Here is a 6,327-nt window from a genome sequence, read left to right as displayed (position 1 = left end):
GTAGATTATCAAACACATGGTTATACAAAAATTTGCATGAACATTTGCACAAAAATTATCATCAATACATTCAATAACTTGACAAGTGTTATTCAGAAGTATTTCTAAATATTGTTTGCCTCTAACATTTGGTTTTGGAATTAATGGATTTTCCTGAACAAAAAACACACACACTGATAGAAATTTGTTTGTTCGAAAAAAATGTATCATCCTATTCCTTTAAATTTTCTTGAAACTGCAATCAAAATGAATGTCAGTTTAGAAAATCGAACAAACGATCCTAAAAAGAACACATTTCAAACACCATTCTACATTGTATTAGTGTATGGCAAACTTTACACCACTTTAGCATTTGTCCCGTCTGTTGCCAGCTGTTGTATATATTGACATCCAGCCGCAGCCCATCCACCAACTGCTGGGTTGCCAGATAACAATAATAGTACTCTAACAAGCTTTCAATTCCTGCCAGGGATTCCTGCCAAAAAAAAACAACAGGTATAAGTTTAAAGATCATAATGAATATGGTGGATATAGAAACCTCAACTGGAATCAGAGAGGATATACACGGGTCCACCATGAATTATAGCCCACATTCAATATAGGGACAGAGCTGATTACTAAAAACAGAGAAACCACAATTGTGGAGAAACCTTGTATACAATTTCCACATATAATTGTTTTCACACACCAAGTGACTTGCCAGAGAGAGAGGGAAGCAAAGAGAAAGATTACAACAGACATGGAGAAGGAAAAAACAGAAAGGAGAGATGGTACAGAGGAAGGAAATAAATTTAAGAGACAAGAGTAATTGAGCAGGGAATTTGTAATCTTAGTCCGACTGATCTAGGACTTAAAGAATTAAAGGTTCTAGATAAAGGTTTGAAGTAGAAATATGAGTCTAATAGATTTATATATAGATGTGGATAAATATATAATGAAGCTAAAAGTTAAAAAATATTTTATTAGCAAAGAAGGTCCCCATAATAGGACTAATAATATCAAGGTTAATGGGATGGATACCAGTTCTGAAAAATATATTTACCTTCAATACATCTATTGATTAGAATCACCAATTTAGATGTTTTTTTAGGCACTATTATTGGCAGATATTCAGAATATAAAAGTAATGGTATATAGGGAATAAATGTACATACAAAAGGGATTTCAGAAATATTATAAATCAACATAATTATGTCATTAGACCAGCTGATAAGAGAGGGGGGCTTTGTTATTATGATGAAAGGTCAGTATGCAGAAGGAATGAGGAAGGCATAATAGAACTGGTGATTGTAATAGTTTCTATTTTGTTTTAAACCTGAAGTTTAGGTATGGCAATTTTTTGCATAGTTGTAATATAAGTATGAATGTGTCATACCAATGGGACCACTGTGAAAGCTGAAAATCACTGTAGTAGACACTGCTACTACAGTGATCTCCCCTAGCTTTCAACTCCCATACCCTGTTACATTGTGAACACGGGAGGTCACACACTCGGCATGGGTGCCATTCAAGGAATATTTTTTCATTTTCTCAATGAATGCAAAGTGTTCTGTGATTGGACGAGGTAGAGAAGTGGGTCTGCTGCTACAAGTGATGATTGGGAGGCTGTAACACAAGTGTTTATAGACCTTCAGCAGGGCCGGTGCTTTCACTAGTCAAACTAGGCAGCCACCTAGGGCACATGGCCACCTAGGGGCACCTGGGCACAGCACAGACCAGCGCTCTTGCTGTGTGGCTTATGGGCCTCTTGTAAGAATTCTTCATTTCTCTGCAGAGTCACCCTCTCCTCATACACAGGGAATAATGGTATCTTTACTCTGCACAATTGTCTCACAGCCTGTCCACACACATGACCATTTAGTGCATATATATATATTTTTCTATATATCAGTATTCCATGTAGCAGTGAAGTGTCGGCTCACCCCTGGATGGTAAGTGATGACATTAGTTCAGAACCTTGGGTGGTCAGCAGTCTCTCATTGGAGAACCGGTCTGTACATCTCCAGTACACACACTGGATCCACCAGCTGTAAAAGGGAACCAGATAGTGACCGAATTGGGCATGTCTAGCACTGGCTCCGCCTTCTTCTACACAGCTGGAGCCAATCAGCAGGTGAGAGTGTGCTCTGGTTGCAGAGTTAACCCTATGTGAGTAGGATGATCAAGGCCGATGTGTATGAGAGGGAAGCGGTGTAGTGCTGGGAAGTCCACACTGAGAGCCGTAGCCTGGACTCTGCACGCCGGCAGGAGCCATCAGAGATGAGCGGAGTCTAGAAGGATGGCGGATCATGGAGGTGATGGGAGGAGGAGGGGGGCGGGCAATGGGCAGGGTGAGGGACGCCGATGCTGATCGATCCTGTGGGATGCTGCCACATCATGAATGATCCTTCAGCTGAGGGAAGGGGCAGCAGAGGGGGAGGAAGAAAGAACAGAGGAAGATGCCAGATGTCTGGGGCCAGTGTAGCAGCTGAGCTGCTGCTCTTTCCAGTGTTCCTTTCAGACTCAGGCCCTTACTGCAAGCCATCTGGCGGCTACTGATCACTGTGGAGATTTGTGACTGTCTTTTTCTTTTGTTTCTCTGTCTGATTTGTTAATACAGTTAATTTATATTTGGTTAATATATAGTTTGTCTTTAATATTGGTGCTGGTGGCATCTTATGACACTTATTTTTGCAAATTAAAAGAAATTTAGCAGTTTCATGTTTTGTTGATTTCATATTTTCTACTGTTTTTAAACATTTCAATTTTTTAAAAAATGTTTTTGGGAGGGCGCAAGTAGCTGGTCCTGTCTAGGGCGCAAAATAGTCTAGCAGATGTTTCCATTGAGTGGTTAATTTGATGGGTATTTGTGTATAGTTAAACATGTGGCTATTGGATGCCTATTATTGTACAGCAGAGGATGTACCGAATTCCGTGACAGAAACCGTAAGAAAGAACTCACCAATTTCTGATTCATTTTAGATGGGATAGGATAGGAACTGTAATGCCAATATGTTTAATGGATATTATGTATGTAAAGGCCATAACAGCCTTTCTGAACCAGGGTTCTATGGAACCCTAGGCTTCCTCTAGAATTTTCAAGAGGTCCCTAGAACAATGAGCAAGTTTTAACTCTCAGATGAGTAACCACTGACACCAGTGATTTTTTTTGGCTATCTGTAAGTGAAGATCCTTGACCATACTGTAAGTGTAAGGAGCATTCATCCTAGTGTCCATCACACTAATGTACTATGAACTGTAAATATAGTAATTATTAAAAAGGTGTTCCCGAGACCAGAAAGTTATTTTTAAGGGTTCCACCATGTTAAAAAGGATTGAGAAAGACTGGTTTATAAAGTTAAGATAAGCAGAAAGGATTATGTATTGTATAAAAATGATATTTAAAGTGACACTGTATCTTATTAGCAAAATATATATCAGAATAAATCAGGTATTTCAGCAGAATTTTGCTGATTTTCACATTTGAAGAAGTGAGAAGTGAGGGATATATTTAAAAACCCGACTGATTAAAGAGCCAGCCAGTAAGATGTCTGTTAAGTCCGCAGACTGATGATAATACAATAGATGGCTCACATGAAGAAAAACTCAATAAATATTCACACCTAACTTTCCACTCTTTCACACACATGCTTTCTTTCTGTTTTTCCCTTGAAAATAACTGTTTACAAGAACATAAAATTGCTACCTGGATTAGTGTAACGGTATTCACTTAGAGACACACCTAGTTGATGATTGTTGTGCAAGCTTTTCTAGGATAGTCCTGGGTCACAAATGGTGCGTGTAAACACACTGTAATTATGGGATGTACACATTTGTACATGTCTGGCATAGGAATTTAAACATGTAAGAACAAGGCACAGCTAATGTTATTTGCCTGAGGTTGTATGTTTGGGTTTTACCTAGTAGCTGTCTGCTGCACAAGAAAATGTGATCATCATATTACAAGCTACAATGTCCAAACCCCTAAAGTGATTTATGACAACATAGTCCTTACCAATGAAATTAGAAATAAATTTGTGATGCGGGGTAGTATTGGAAAGCATGGTGTCTTGTCTTTCCATCACTGTAGATCAAATTGAATGCATTCTCGGTATCCAACACCATGTTCTATTTTAGAATTTGTAAGCAGATTGCTTATAGTAGTCTAGATAGGTGCTGCCCTGGAAGGAAGGGTTAGGGTTAATGTTATTTCCCAGTTTTCTTTGGCAAGCTTTATTGGGTACAACCCAGTGGCCTGTGCCTATAAAAAGGGACAATGGTCCAGAGCCAGGGGGCCTTGAAGCTGTAGAACGGCAGCCAATGAGGTATCTGAGTCCTTCACTGTAAGCTTCATGTCACCACCAATGCTGGAGTCCGAGGTTGCCTGTCTTCCAAAGTTGTCCAGGATGTAGGGGGACTGCTAGTCTGCCCTGAAGATACCAGCTGCTGGATTCTGCTAATCATGGACTGTGCCATAAATGGACTCTACCTATGCAGGTGCACCGGGGCAGCACACAAGCCTGAGATAGGGACTAGGGATTTAGGAAAAGAACTGCATTCCATTCTGAACTTTTCAGAATTGTTCAAGTACGCCTTTAAACCTTGCCTTTTTGCTTGGTCTAAAGTCACTAAAAGAGTATATGTAAGCATTGGCACATATAGTTTAGAACCAGGTTCACACATTGCGTTATGAAAACAGTAAGCGGTTACCAAAGATGAAGGAAGCCATCAGTCAGTCAAGCAGCCTGTTAAGCGTGTACATGTGACAGGTGGGTGTCCTCTTGGAGTGAGGGAGTATTATCAGCATATCTCCCATGGCGATCTGTTTCCCATAGAAACAAGAGCAGATTAGCGCTCAGATGTTCCCGGCCTGTGTATTTCAGAGGAAGAGTTAAGCGAGTGCACACATGGAGTCCGCGCTAGGTGCCCAGTAGGGTTCCATTACACTCCTGGAGTGATGTAGTGGAGATACACTGGACAGGTGGAGTGGGCATAGGCTCAGCATGACCCTCCTAAATGCAACAATTTACAGTGAAGGTGTACATTGACATGGGAATGAGAGAGTTTCACTGCAGAACAGTTTAGGGGTTCAAGTGTACATGGTAAACAACACAAAGTAAAGGTACCCCATGTGTGAGGCATTGACCCTCCTCAAGTTGACTAGCATAGCCTAGAAGAACCTACCATGGTGTAGGCCTCCTATGTGACTCATACTTGGTGCCCAATGAGGAGGGGAACATGGAGAAGTGTCACCCTCCTACTACCCCATGCACCCTTACATACTTGAGATTAACCTTTCCTGATTTTTTTTTTGCCACTGCTTTATGAAAGTTTCACCAAGTATGTATTTAATTCAAACATCGAGTCATATCAAATTACATTTATAAAAAGGAAATTCACACTTAGGATTGAGAGCACATCTGTGTACCACTGGGGAGATTTTTCTTCACTGCCTGTCCCAAAGCCAAAAGCAGGATGTGACAGAAAATCCCTCCAAAGTGAGAGAATCCCTGGTTGTCACCAGGGTCACTTGGACTAGTGTCCTAATTGGAAGATTTCCCTGCTATCACTGTTCTGAGGACAACCCAAAATTTTGGATTTTCCTTTACTTTCACTTATGATAGTGGTAAAACTGACACATTGAGAAGATGAAGTTCCCTAAATGGGTCACAGACAGCAATAAAAATCTGTCAGGTTCCCCCTCTACCCTATCCAAAACTAAAAAAAAAGTATTACCTTTAGCCCAGGTATCATTGTAGATCTCAATGTTGTCCAGATATGCACTAGCGTAGTCCTGGAGGCCATTTAGGAGTCGATCTACCATCCTCTGGAAAGTAGCCGGAGCATTCTTCATCCCAAAGGGCATTACCTAGACTGGTATAGGCCAAATAGGGTAATGAATGCCGACTTCTGAATAAATTTTGCACCCACAGGAATTTGCCAATACATTTGTCAATTCATCTGAACATTTAGCCACCAGGTAGGTTGTGTCATTGAGCTGTGCCACAAACCAGTAAGGTCCGTGCCAAGTGTCCTGTAACTTGTCTTGCTTGGTCGGCATGATGGCAAAAAACCTTCTGCCCACCCTCCAGAGTGTGGTTTCGGGTTTTACGATCATACTATTGCTTCTGCTGCCTGTGGGCAGCCTGAAGGTTCTCGTGGACAGTGTTCGTGAGCTCCTTCAGTCTTTCCCTGAACTTAAGAACATATGCTACAGTAGAGGTCCCCTTGGGATTCATCCCCCCCTTCCCAGTGGGCTCTGACTAGATTTAGGGGCCCCTTCATCCTCCTCCCATACAATAATTAGAATGGGGAGAACCCAGTAGATTCCTGCAGCACCTTCTGATA

The sequence above is a fragment of the Staurois parvus genome, unplaced genomic scaffold (genome assembly GCF_062004578.1).
Source record: "Staurois parvus isolate SC_StPar_1 unplaced genomic scaffold, SC_StPar_1.0 ptg000235l, whole genome shotgun sequence".
Lineage (NCBI taxonomy): Eukaryota > Metazoa > Chordata > Amphibia > Anura > Ranidae > Staurois > Staurois parvus.
The sequence above is the reverse complement of the archived record's forward strand: the minus strand, read 5'-3'. Positions refer to the sequence as shown.